Genomic DNA, 15,321 nt, shown 5'->3' with positions numbered 1-15,321 from the left:
TAAAAATATATGTATATAGTCGGCGCAATAACAATAGTTTATCGATTGATCTAGCTTGGTTTAATAATTTGATTGTTTTATAATTACTGGACGGGATAATCATCCAACTGCTGACTTTGAAATACAGACCGAAGACGGCAACAGCGTCACCAACTCGCCTGCCAGCGTGGTGACTATGGGCAACACACATGAGTTCACGCCATTTTTGGCACGAACTTGTGGAGGCCTGTGTCCAGCAGTGGACTTTGATGATGATGATGATGATGATGATCATGATTATAATTTTGTTAGAATAACAATAGCAAGTAAAAGTTTTAAATCATTAAAAGTACCGTAAAGCGTATTATTCGGTGCAGGATTACATACAACATGATCGACAACTACTGACAACATGATCTGAATGTAATTGAATCACCATAAAATAATATAAACACATCTAAGAAATTATCTTCAAAAATTGTATATCTGTACAACAGTTAAATTCTTCAGCAGTCTTTTTGTTTAAGACGATTAAAAACGTTTGAAAGATTAGATTAAATAAAAGCGTTACTCTTTTCAGGCGGAAAATTTTCGAGGCAGTGATAAACAGTGTTTATTTTCAGGAGCTAGCGTTGACATTGGCAAACAAGAATGCTCCCGTTATATTTAATGGACGTCTTATATTTGGAACCATCGGACTCGCTCGTCATAAATTATTCAAAATATTTAAAATATACGCTGTTCGACTCTTAACTGCCTTCCTTCAAATGGGGTATCAGTGGGTGTATGGTGTTATCTATAGTACCTACTGAACCCCCCATTTGAAGGAACGGAAATTACAAACGGAGTACGGAAAATTACAAATACCTACGTATTTGTAATTTTCCGTAGTCAATATATGTATTTGTGCTGTATGGTTACGGCAGTAAGAAATATAGCCACGCCCTCTCTTTCCGTGGGTGTCGTAAGAGGCGACTAAGGGATAACACAGTTCCTCTACCACCTTGGAACTTAAAAAGCCGACCGACGGCGGGATAATCATCCAACTGCTGGCTTTGATATACACAAGCCGAAGACGGGCAGCAGCGACTTCGGTGCGACAAAGCCAGCCCTGCGGTCACCAACCCGCCTGCCCAGCGTGGTGAACACGGGCAACAAACATGAGTTCGCGCCTTTTTTGGTGCGAATTTTGGGAGGCCTTTGTCTAGCTGTGGAGTATGATAGGCAGAAGTGAGTGAGTGAGTGATTTTCGATAAAGCTCATACAACTGGGTGTAAGGTGGAGCACATTGTTCATTCCTTATTTTACTAGTATATTATATACAGTGAAAATTGTACTACATTTTTAATCACGTACAAACTCTTATCAGGAATATTTAAAATTCATTAATTTTAAGCTCGCTTCATGTCGTACTAAACGATATCCTTTTTAAAATTTAGTCAGCTATTCATTACAGTTTAATATGTAGCTTCTTATCAGGAAGATAAATATTCATAGAAATATTTTATATAAATATACATTAAAATTATTTACTAGCAATTATAAGAATCTTAACGCAAACTGAGCACAATAATATGCAATATATTTTTTAGCTTTGAGTAAATAATATAACTAGTATAAAAGACCTGTTTTTTTAACATTCCTCGCAGGATTAATGAATCCGACTTAAAAACTACACATTCCTTTTAATACTCTGTACGACTTAAAAACACCTCGAGTTCCATACCTACAGTTTACAGTAAACGCGGGTGAAACTGTCGATTCATCTAGCACAAAATATTATAAAATAGGAGTTTTGCTTCTTAGGACCTAATCTTCAGTTTTCATGTGCTAATGTTTTCTTTACAGTCAAATACGATATAAGTCCATGGATAAATATTTTTAATATCGTATCAAAAATACCGACCGTTGTTATTTTTATAAGACATTTAAAAATGTGTATAATTTCCTCATGTGCGGGTATTACACATAAAAAAATAATTATTACAAACAAATTAAGTCCATTAATAATAGCTCATTAGCTATAATGGTAAAGTGGAGCACGATACGATTTTAATAGTAAAGTATTCTAGATCATAATAAACACATTAGAGTTTAAAGTTTAAATATTTTTTTTTTATTTGCGTTACAAAAGCAATAAATTAATGATATTATACACTCACGTGTCACCTTACAAAATAAATTTTAGTGAGAAAATGGCAATCCGCCAGATATAATTGATTTCATAAGGCCAATGCACTCGGATAAATTCTATAACATTTACGAATACAAAAAAAAAAAAAAAAAATATTAGAACACAATCGAAAATATTTTAGACTTACTCCTCGAGCTATATTTAGATTCTAATTGCGGACAATCTTAGTTAACCAATGACCATTATATTAAAGTGAATTAGACGTACAGTTTAAAAGTGCTCTGATCTTAAAATAGAACCACAGCGGTTACTGTTTTTTTTTTTGTACATTTTTATCATTATTACTTAACTGTACTTTATTTATGTACAATAAATTTTATATACAAACTAATATTAGCTTATATAATACATATATTAATTTAAAATGAAGTAAAATAATTTGAAATGTAGCAACCAATCTTCAAGTGATTGATTGCTCTGACGTTATTATGGCTATAAGAAAGTTTTTCTAAAATTAAAATTAGCTTTGTACTTTACTTTATTAAGCCGTCAATTTCTTTACTTATTATTATCATCATATATATTAATATTAATACGCTAAGGTTAAGGATGTTTGCTTCCCTTTTTAGAAAAAATCTCACAATCACTCCACATAAATTATATACATTTTATAGATAATTGCTTTAAATGATAAAGAAATTTTTAAGTTGTCAAAACGCAAACACCAAAGTAGTAGGGATATTACCACAAACAGATTTATCAAAAATAAACAAGGTAAACTACTAACATCAAATAAAGACATCAGAGACCGCTGGACAGAATACTACACGGAGTTGCTAAATGAGGTTTCCCCCAGTGAGGCACCACAAGATATTCCTGCTACAGAAGGCCCTATCCCTTGTATAAAGCCGGAAGAGATAACTCTGGCAATCAAACGAATGACAAATAATAAAGCCTCTGGTCCTGACGATATCCCTGTTGAATTCTGGAAGCGAATGGGAGATACTGGCGTACTGTTTCTGACTAAACTTTTCAACAAGTTCCAAGCTGATGGAATTCCCGACGAATGGCGGAAAAGCTTTCTCATCCCTTTCTATAAACATAAAGGTGATATAAGACTCTGCGGCAACTACAGAGCTATAAAGCTGATCTCACATTCCTTCAAAATATGGGGAAAAGTCATCAATTAAAGGCTACTTGAAATAGCTAGCGTCACTGAAAACTAATGCGGATTCTCTGCCGGTATGTCCACAATTGATGCTATACACTCGGTCAGAACCTTGATGGAAAAGTACAGAGACAACAAAACGGACTACACATGATATTCATCGACCTAGAAAAAGCTTTCGATCGGGTACCGAGAGAACTAATTTGGCGTGCTTTAAGGGCTCAGAGTGTGCCCGAGCATTACATAATGCTTATCAAAGATATGTACCACCAAGTATCAGCCAAAGTGCGAACTCCAGCGGGAACAGGCTATGAGTTTGGTGTGAAGGTTGGCGTGCATCAAGGTTCCGCACTCAGCCCTCTGCTATTTAATATTGTAATGGACCATCTCACCTCACATCTGCAACGAGCGCCACCATGGGACATTCTGTATGCGGACGACGTCGTCCTCATCAGTGAAGATGCAAACAGCCTGCAGCAGATTTTGGAAAAGTGGAGGGAAGCTTTGGAAACATCAGGTCTGCGAATAAGCAGAGAGAAGACCGAGTACATGCATTGTAACTTTAGTGGCGTCAACAGCAAACACACCATATTTCTTCAGCATACCCAGATAAAAGAAGTGGACCATTTCAAGTACCTAGGATCAATCATCAGTGGGGATGGGTCAATAGACACTGATGTCACCCACCGTATAAATACTGGGTGGATGAAATGGAGAGAACTGTCCGGCGTGCTATGTGACAGCCGAATGCCCGTTCGCATAAAGGGACGAGTATACAAAACAGCCGTCAGACCAGCCATGAAATACGGAGCTGAATGCTGGCCTCTCAAAAAGCAGCACGAAAACCAACTGCACTGCGCAGAGATGAAGATGCTCAGGTGGGCAGGTGGGGTGACTAGGCTGGACCATGTCAGAAACACACATATACGAGGAACCTTCAAAGTAAGACCTATCCCAGAAAAACTACAGGAGAGCCGCCTGCGGTGGTACGGACACATTATGAGGCGACCATCTGACCACATGACCAGAAAAGTGCTGGATATTAAAACTAAGCCCCGAGGACGAGGAAGACCCCGACTCACATGGATCGCTGTAGTAAATAAGAACCTCAAACAAGCCCAAGTCACCAAAGAAAAGACCCAGGACCGTGTTGTCTGGAGGCACATGATACGGAGGGCCGACCCCAAATGAAATGGGAAAGAGCCAGGCAAAGAAGAAGAAGAAGAAGATAGCTTGCTCTACCGGCCTCCACAACAAAAATTTTTTTATTGCTTTTGTTTTTGTAAATCAATTAATTATTAAAATTATATACATAGATATACATTGAGACACAATACAGCAATTCTGCCATCTGACGGCTTTAATTTTGAAACAACGTCAACATGATTGACGGTCGGTAAATTTTTTGTTCAATTTCAAATCAACTCACATATAAATACTTTTTTTGTAATTTTGTAAAGTGATAATTATTATACTTAATTAGTGCGAATTATTCGCACGGGTATAGCTAGTTAGTGCTTAATATTTCTAATTTTACATATTTTTATAATTACTTTTAGACTTACGTGATTACAAATGTTAAAAAATCGCCTTATTTAAGTTAACGTCATGACTACACAAAAAAAAAAAAACATTTTATTTATAAAACAGTAGTACCTTCGAAAGGCAAACACATAATGTAGGTATGTGGTTAACCTTTAACTGGGCAATGACTAACCATTAAAATCAAGTTACGACGTTCTTGCTCTTTGCTGGTTATGTCAGAATTCAACTTTTTTAGTAACTTAAAAGACTACTTTTAGTTAAATGAACTGTGTTTGTAACTTAACTGTTAGTTAAACGAAAATTTAAATATGTTTGCATTTGCAAGAATCACATTAGATTAAAAGGGGAAACGAATAGAAGCAAACGTGAAAGCTAATGCTAGTCTACAATACATATATTTTTATATGTAAATTCCATTTTAAAAGAGTGAAAAATCGTCAGTTCACTAGCGATATCTTTCCTTCAAGAAACACCTTTCAAGGCAAAACTTCTTTCTGATAAAAAAAGTACAAGAATAACATCACACGGCATTACGATTGTTTAAAAATTTAACAAAGTAACGATTGTGTATTCAAACAATGAGTAATTGTTACAAAATAATTATTCATTAATCGGGTGACGATAGTGACTAAACAAGGTCGTTGAGTTGAGTGATATGTTAATAATCCTAACCATATTAATGTCGCATCTAATATGTTCATATAGTCATTCGATAAGTCGGTTAACCCACTCGTGCAGGCAATAAAACACCTATAAACTAAATACGTCATTAAATGCCTTTTATTCGATCCACACTTTAAATGTACTGAATTCAATATCCTATACAATGACACTTTGGCACGTAGTAACTATTTAGTAAACTGTACTTTGGCATATCTTGGGTATTAATTAAAGTTTTGTATAATAAAACGCAAAGAACAAAGAATATCGATTGGATTTAATCACTGAATAAAATTATTATTAACAGTTTATAATGAAACTTTCAGCATCTATTCTTAACATGCGACCACTTAATAAGTCTCAATATCATGAATCATAATGCTAATTGGGTAATTTGATAAAAAAAATTCTAAGAATTTGTAGAAGGTTCTTAAAGAAAGGAAAATTTAAAAAAAAATGCGCCGTAATTTAGAATATTCCAAAAAGGAAAATTACAATTATTTAAACTACGCACGCTTTAATCAAATTCAACATAAGATAATTTTTTTATCAACGATTTTTTTCTCGATTTTTGTGATTAGCAGTTACTTTCCATATTAATACTTATTATCTCACAACCAGTCACTGACAACGTTTAATATATTTATCACTGGATTATAAAGATTTCCTGTATCATAGGAACTGGTATTACCATCAGCGTTGTATGCGAGTATTATGAACATAAATATATTGTTTTATCTTAACCCATCAGGTTCTGTTTCATAATTTATTAGTCTTTAGTAAACTATTTGAAAGGTCGGCAACGCGCCTGCTAATCCTCTGATGGTAGCTCTTCTATAAAAATAAAAAAAAAATAATAAAAAAAATCTTACAGGAGGCAGTTTAGAGCTATTGAAAATTTAGTTTAAAATAATATCATATTTGCTACGAAAAGACTATATGACAAAGAATCTTCATATTCCTAGGTTAATAGTAAGTTATACTGTATAAAATAAAAATCCTATTGAAAATATATATTACGTTTATTTTGTTACGCTTTATTTAAATAAAATCTAGTCATTTTGAGTCATTTAGAACTTATAGGAATGTAACTACATGACATATAGTCACAGAATAATGAATAATGCGCTAAGGATAACGAGTTTGATCCATGACCACAACAAATTTTTTGGATATCTATTTCACACCGATGTTTATATGGTGCCTGAATATTTATGATTGTGTTAAACGTCTGTGGCTCCAAAATCGAAATACAGAATTTAAATCCTTCATTTATTATTTATTTAAAATATACAAAACGAAACTGAATCATTATAAGCAGTAAAAATAACACTCCTGGCATTATTTAACTAGTCTTCAAAAACAATTAAAACAAAATGAAAACAACGGCTGTCTTTACTTATTCGTTATACAATTGACGTAAAACCTACTTGTTTATCGCATTAATGTATCAAACAATTAATTCTCAAGAAAGAATTTAATACAAAAACTTATCGCATTTAAAGAGGTATTTAATAAATATAAATTATTATTACTTTTAAGTTCTCGATTTCACACAAAATATATATTTTATAAGTATATAATATACATAATTAATTAATCTGGTTTTTATAAATTCCAATATTATTAAGAAAATTTTTATCCTTAACTATAATACATAACTTTAACTCTTTTATTATTAAGCTCGTATAATACAATTTCTTTTATAATTAACCTAAACAAAATTTCGTCTTCAAAACAATCAGGTTATAGGCGAAGTTTGCCGGTTCAACTAGTACTATAAATTACTGTGCCCAGCGGTTACACCCTTGTAATTTGAGAGAATTGATTTTACCGTCATTGGTAAAGGGACTACTGAACACAAAAATATTTTTTCAATTTGAAGCAGTAATTCCTGAGATAAGCGTATTTTAACAAACAAACTAACTCTTCAATTTTATAATATTATTAGTATAGATACGATCAGGATCACAGAACAGGATCGTTCCTACTATATTATAATTTTCTTTTTTAATAAGCTGAACTAACTGATACGTACTTACTAACTTATTTAGTAATAAGTTACATACTATTATTTAATTGATAATTGACCGTTATCATCGACACATTGATAATAATTGCTAATATGCAGTTGCAAGGCACGACTACTTCAGTCTATCGCAGCCCACTACTGGGCATAGACCTCCTGAAGTTCGCGCCAAACATCCCGGTCCTCCGCAATCCTCATCAGAGCATCGATAGATAATTTGGTATTTTTTCATACAATCATTTTTATTACGTCACCATTGGAAAAAAATCATAATAATAAGTGTAACAACGACTTATAGACTAACGCCACATACACAAACCACGGTTGCACTAAGTATGGATATAATAATATTGAAGTAAGTACAATAAATTTGGTGTAGATAGAGATTCAGAGTACTACTCATTCTCTATACTCTCGGGTTTGCTTACAAGCTATAGGTGTTTGACACAATTTGTTTGACGTTTACGTCAAAATTGTATCTCTATATAGTAAGCAAATTTAGAGATAGATAGAGTATGGAAACAGATCGAAATCTGTCATAGAAAAAGCTTTGAAACCCTAATTGGGGTATCCCTAGTGTATACTTGCATATACATTTTCACAACATTTCGCAACTTATATAGTTCTTATATAATAAATAACGCTTCACACTCAACGGTCACCAGTAAGATTTTCTCCTGTGTTGGGGGTCCGGAAACACACAATACACAAGCACAACGCCCAGACCACGACAAACATCTATATGGCCAATACAAATATCTGTCGTAAGCGGGGATCGAAACCGCGACCGCCAGCGCAACAGTCAGTACTGTGACCGCTGCACCAACGCGTCGTCAAAATAAAGTGAAAGAAATAAAAGCGAACTTGTACAAAAAAAAAAGTAAAAATACGTACTCCTTTCGGCTTATAATTTAGCTTTCTTAGTTGATTTATAGTAAAACATTTAATATTCAATATTATAAGGTGGTAAAGAACCCTTAGAGTTTCCAGTGGTTCTGATGCTAAGGTCGATGAACTTAAAGTGGAGGACAGACGCAGTATGATTGGAAGGAGAAACCTGCTAGGCGAGCCGTCCTCTTTGCTACAAGTGATTTTTAATATTGGAAACTAGGTTTTTGAGTTTTATCCATAGTGCTTATAGTATACAGTATTATATGTATTAAACAGATATGAAATTGTTGTAACACATTTGAACTAATGCGCCACATCCTAGGGCCGGCGCTGAGTCCGATATTAAAAAAAAAAAACAAAATTCTATTTCCAGTTTCTTTGGAGTTCACGGTTTGTTTTGTTATTTACGAGTGCCACACTTCTGGCTTAGTAGTGAGTTGTGACTGGAGACATGCCAAAGTCGAACTCTGGGGCAAGAAATTGAATATAAACAAATCTATATGTGTTATATGTTATTTTATTTCGTATAAAAATTATAATGAATTCTACTTGTGCGTTTTTCATTGTATTATCACTTAAAGTTTAATTTATTTTAGTAGTTTTTTTAGTACGAAATATTTTAAAGATAAAATAACAAGTTTTTTTTTGTGCCATTCGTAAGAACTCAATTTAAATGAAAAACTTCGTTAAAATATATTATACTAGCTGTGGCCAGTGGTTTAACACGCGTTAGTTTGAGAAAAAATTATACTAAAACGTTAGATAGCCTATAAGCCTTCGTCGATAAATGGGCTAACACAAAGTATTTTTCAATTCGAACCAGTAGTTCCTGAGATTAGCGCGTTTAAACAATCAAACTAACTTTTCAGTTTTTAAATATTATTATGATATACATACGTAATTATCTTAAAATAATATAGAGTATTAGCTTTTTTTGAAGGTTATTTTTCACGTTAGATTTACCAACTTATATATATAAGTAATGTTACTTACGTTTTTCGACAGTTCCAATATAACAAGGTTATCGAACTGATCTACATTCTATTTTTATAGTAAATAAAAAGTTATTATTTTTGTTTTGTTTATGTAATTGTTTTGCTAATTACCGAGAAATATTATATATTATAGCCTGTAAACTTCTCTGTAAATAGACTAGCCATAATTGTGCTTGCTCGCAAACCGACTTCAATTACATCCAAAAGTAATACAACGTATGTAGACGAAATACAAATAACAAACGCACTTGTCGGCACTACGATTTTCAAGGGTTTCCATCATCAGATCCTGGTTTCCTTATCATGGTACCACACCTGGGATATCTCTTTTCCAACAAAAAAATAATTATCAAAATCGATTCATAAATTGGCAATCGGTAAACAAAATAAAATAAAATAATTAATTAATTTTAAATAATTTTTGAAGTCGGTTAAAAACAAATAGAATTTTTCAATTTCGTAAAACAAACAAACAAAACTTTTCTGCTTTATCTTTTGCTCTATTAGTATAGATTTAGTTATAGGTCGTGGTTAAATAATGTAGCACGGAAATAGTTATAGAGAAGTTATTGTAACAAATTGTTGTTTTCGTTGTTATTAGAACTACCCAGCAGATAGTTTATCCAAATGTAAATGTGTCATTAACTTCGTATTTATCTCGTACTCCGTTGTCACTAACATATCTCATTTGTCACATTATAACGCTCGTGTATATGTAAATACTCTAAATATAATGAATCATTAACATTACGAGACGTCGTCGGTACATAACGATTATTTTCAAAATTATATTTATGGGTAAAATGATTCAACATACTATTTGATCACTTATCAATTACAGATGAGAATATAATAGACAGACATTTTTTATTAATAAAATATACGTAAAGTAAATAAATTTTATAATAATAATAATAAAAATTATTTGAAAGAACATGGTGTTGAAGTTTTAGGAGATTAACATTAGTATAGTCCAAACATATTCTACCTTACGGTGTGCAAATATTAAATATCAATATGGTTCAATACAATATATTTTTACATTACTCCAAGAGGTTGAGAGCATAGAGGTCCATATAAAATATTTTTAGGGGACCTCATTCTATCAAAGTAATAGTTTTGGTTTTTTTTTCGTAAATATCGTAATAGCAATTATATTAATAAATAATTAGCTATGTTTAAGTAATGGGAAATGTTAAAAAAAATGAAATTAAAAAAAAATACGTGTATAGGTAATTATAAACTGTTATATAATGGCTTTATTTAGAATGTTTATCATTGTAAGCACATATTGACATTTAGAATTTGTATATTTTAAAAGTAGTCCAATTTATAGTATTTTATTATTAAATAGTTTGTGATATTAAAAGTAGTCTAGTGAGAAAATATATTTTATTTTATTTTTAGCTGGCATTAAACGAAAATTTGCAATGGTTAAGTCTTAAAAGCATTTTATTATGATATGGTATCAACACGTGATTAAAGTAAAAAATTAATCTTGCTGATCCGGGCAAATCTAAGAAATATATATATATATATATATATATATATATATATATATATATATATATATATACATACGATTCGGTCTCTTTTACATGTAGGAAGGATTGGAGCTTAATCACGCTGCTCCATTGCGGGTTGGCGGATATATTCCCTACTTTGAGTAACGATCAGTATTAGGTATATATGAGGCGCGGTGGGGAGACCCACAAGGACAGGCATCCAAACGAGAAAGAAATATTTGTACAAATACAAATATCCACAGCAGGAATTGAACCCGTAAACCGCCAGTGTGTAGGCGCCGACACGACACACGCACCACTTCACCTTATTTTGTTATTTTTAGATGACTACGTTGACGGCAGGTTTAGTTTCACGTAGTATACTTATATAATAGGTTCATCTCTTTCCGCTTATCTTCTAAACTATGTCACATTTACCTTGTAGTTAGAACACCATCCGTTCGTTACGACACACTATTATTATGTGACGTCACAGAGTTCAATGACTGCCTCTAAAAACATTAAGATGTTTACCGAAATGGTCTTTATTTATTTACTTTGTATTTCGGTTTCAAAAGAAGATACTTTGCTTTAATAGTTCATAATTATTAATTAATAAGATCCTATAATTAATACTTCCTAGACATAAGCATACATTGATGACGCGTTGGCGCAACGGTCACAGCACTAGTTTGTAGCTGTTGCGCTGGCGCTTGCGGGTTCGATCCCCACACATGACAAACATTTATATTGGCCATACAGATGTTTTCCGTGGTCTGGGTGTTTGTGCAGTCCTTGTGGGTCTCCCCATCGTGCCTCGGAGAGCACGTTAAGCTCTCGGTCCCGGTTGTTATCATGTACATATATACCCGCCCTCATTGGAGCAGCGTGGTGGATTAAGCTCTGGTCTTTCTCCTACATGGGGAAAGAGGCATAATATGGGCATAGGCCCAACAATGAAATATTACAGGCGGGAGACATAAGCGTTACATTCGATTTTTGTTTTTAAAATTTTACTTGTACTATATCAGGATCATTTTTGTGGTATTGGAGAAGACCTTTTTAATAAGGTCACGTAAAAAGTAAAGTTATGTAAATATCACATTTTTTATACAGGTCCAGAACTCCATAATTAAGTTGTAAACATGCTGAATAAATTAATTTACGGCAGTGGCCATACCTACATAACGTGACCAACTGAACATATTTGTTTCGATTCAAACGGGTCATCGTTTTTTTTATTAGCAGGTTTATTTAGTTATCAACCGACTTCGAAAAAGGAGAAGGTTCTCAATTCGACTGTATTTTTGGTGTATTACCTCATAACTTTTTACAGGGTGTATCAATTTGATGATTCTTTTTTTATCCGAATACTGATGCTTCTCGTATCGAGTAGTTTTTAAATTATTCTTAATAATATATAACACAAAATTTTTGCGCCATTTCGAAAGACGGGACATTTTTGCGTTCCATGGTTATCTTTGGGAGCACCGGTACAAGTTATCAAAAAACGAGAAGGTCCCATTCACATTATGTACGCCTTCACGAATTTTTGGCGTCTATAATCTTATCTTTATAAGTAGTACTGAACGCCAAATTACTTAAAATGAACTATTGAAATATTGCGGTTCCATTAAGATCTGCTGACGCAAAATGATTTGGATAGCATGATATTAAGAATTTATCTAAATATCAAGATAATATTATTTCTCGTTATGAATATTATCCATGTCTGTTTCAGTTACTTTCCCCCCTCCTTCCTAACCCCTTTCAATCATAGATAAGAAGCAATTGTATTTCGTCTTAAGAGATTTGTATTTATCACTTAACATTACGTAAAATATCCTATTTTGTATGTCAGATTTTATTTGATAAACATTCTAATTTTAAGTTATTAAGTATTCCTACCTCTGATGTTTCGGTGTACATCTCTCCATGCTCGTCCTCATATGTAATGTTGATCCTGGCCACCGTGTATATATCACCTCCAAATCTGTCGTCGGTCGGTCCATATCTGATCGAGTCTAGCTCGCTGCCCGGCGAGTGACAGCCAACAAAGCTGACGAACCAGCTCAGCGTCGCCAAACGAGACCATATATTTTGCACACGCATTTTAAAACACGAAAAAGCACATTCGATTTTTGAAACAAAAATAAAATTAAAACACGACACTAGTAGTCACTACGTATCTCACGATAAGCACGTAGGCGCTCGACCACGATCCCTCACTGTATGAATACGAAAACGATTTTTATCTATAGATATCGGTTAACGAGAACAGACCCGACAGATTTAGTTAAGGAATCGTCGTGTTATCGTTATCACTCGCGTGATCGAACAATACCGGCTCGCAACAAAAATACAATTTTTGATGACTCCAGCTTGTGAACTTTAATTTGTCTTTTATATGTAGTATGCGAGAGTTATCGTCATAATATCACGTGTGACGCAGCCTCTCGCATTTATGTTCGCTATATGATCAAATCATTAATGTTGAAGTCGACTGCGGCTCCATACCCGGCCAGGAACTTTGCTGCTGCCGACAACTGAAACAAAAGAAAACAAATTAAGTATATAACTTATTACCAATTTAATAAATAAACGTTTATGCTAAGACATTGATTTCTTAACCTGGTCTAATATTCAAAATTTTTTATTTTGGTCTAAAATTCTTAAATTTTATCGAGTCAAAATTGTTATGTAAAATTTCAACATATTTACACCTATTAGGTTTTTTATGTGATAGAGCTTAAAAGATTATTTGAACACTATTCACTAATTTTTTTAATCAAATTTGAAATATTGTTGTACGTTAGTGTTAAAACGTCTCTTTACTAAGAAAGGTAATATGTGTATTCGTATTTGTATCTGTGAAAGAATTATTTTCATTCATTGCATTAGAAAAATTGAGACGCTAAGCAAAAGGAAACCATTTCACAAAAGAATTCATTTCGAAAAAATAAATAAATATACATGACACCTAGTGATTCTAATCTTATATTTACACTTGTATGGTTTGGTCTACTTTACCGCTAATCATAGGTGAATCACTAGAGTTGTGAAACATTGCAAAATTTATTAAAATACTAACGTTCATTAAAACAAAATATTAAAAGTATATGTCCTTAAACTTAGTACTTTTTAAGTCATAAATAATAATAAAACAAACAAATTCAATAATTTAAAGTTTAAAAAATTAAAAACAATTTAAATAACCAACAAGCAAACTTACATTTTAATAAGTAACATATTTGAGTCAACAGTTAATTAGTTGTTATCGTCATTAATGTCGTTTACTTCAAGCGAATTGTATATCCGTGTTATCAACATTGTAATATAGCATTTACTAATATTTAAATTAATAAATATCGTCATAGCATTTATTTCCTGGCTTGATGTTACTATGCGTATTCACCCATATTGAAATTATGGCACATAAACTGGTGTAGAATTAACACAAATAATAATTATTAATTTTGTATGAACGCAGTCATTTGTTAATGGCTAACAAATTTGTCTTATAAAAATTATACATATTATCTTTACTATACAAATTTAAAAAGTTTCTCCTTTTTCTGTTTTTTGTAGTAAACGGTTCAAAATCAGAGAACTTACGATTTACCGTTAAACGTATAAATTGATTTCTAAAGACCGTGGTTTTGTTCCCATAAATGTTCATAGCTACTTTTCCCCCCCACACCTTATAAAAATGGATATTGAGATTAATAATGTGTTCTTTTTAGTACCGTTGAAATTCATTTGATAAATATATATAATATACACACACAATCGTCTGTCCCTAAACTGGCTGTGTTTCAGTCAGCTGATCCTGATAGGTATCTTGTTATTCTAAATGTACATATAAATAATACATATATATGTAAATAAATATATACTTCCTTGAATCAAACGGACAACCCCCGGAACAGAAAGCTTATCTTAAATTAAGAGTTATCTCAAACGAAAAAAGTTGAAAAAGGTGTGTACACAAATGCATTATTTCTTAAAATTCTACATGTTATCATTAGTGTAATAGTTTACACACTAAATTGAAAACAATAGTAAGACCGTGTTTACACATTCATCTCGTAACACGACTGTTATCGAGATAAAGCTACCACATTTACTGGTAGCGATAAGAATGTAAATTAGGTAACACGAGCAATTCATGTGTGTTAATATCAGAATAACAGAACTTCGAAGTAACTGTAAGAATCAAATTATATTAATTTATTTGACTATTTATTTATCAAGCGACACATTCGCACACAGAGGATCAGCGCGTGATCTAGGCGTTATTGATTGTACTGTGTGATTCCAAACCTTCATCAGAACTACAGAGTGTAAAACATTTATTTTTATGTATAGCCTAGCTGTCTCGACAAACATTGGGTCTGGTGTCACTTTAAAAATTA

At 32.6% G+C, this 15,321-nt stretch overlaps 1 pseudogene; it reads left to right on the top strand.

Moving 5' to 3' along the window:
* Positions 1 to 2,995: 2,995 nt before the first annotated feature.
* LOC123662731 lies at positions 2,996 to 4,472 on the top strand (annotated as a pseudogene).
* The last annotated feature ends 10,849 nt before the right edge of the window (positions 4,473 to 15,321 follow it).

This window comes from Melitaea cinxia, chromosome 19 (genome assembly GCF_905220565.1).
Source record: "Melitaea cinxia chromosome 19, ilMelCinx1.1, whole genome shotgun sequence".
Taxonomy (NCBI): domain Eukaryota; kingdom Metazoa; phylum Arthropoda; class Insecta; order Lepidoptera; family Nymphalidae; genus Melitaea; species Melitaea cinxia.
Note: the sequence above shows the minus strand (reverse complement) of the source record. Positions and strands in the feature narration are given on the sequence as shown.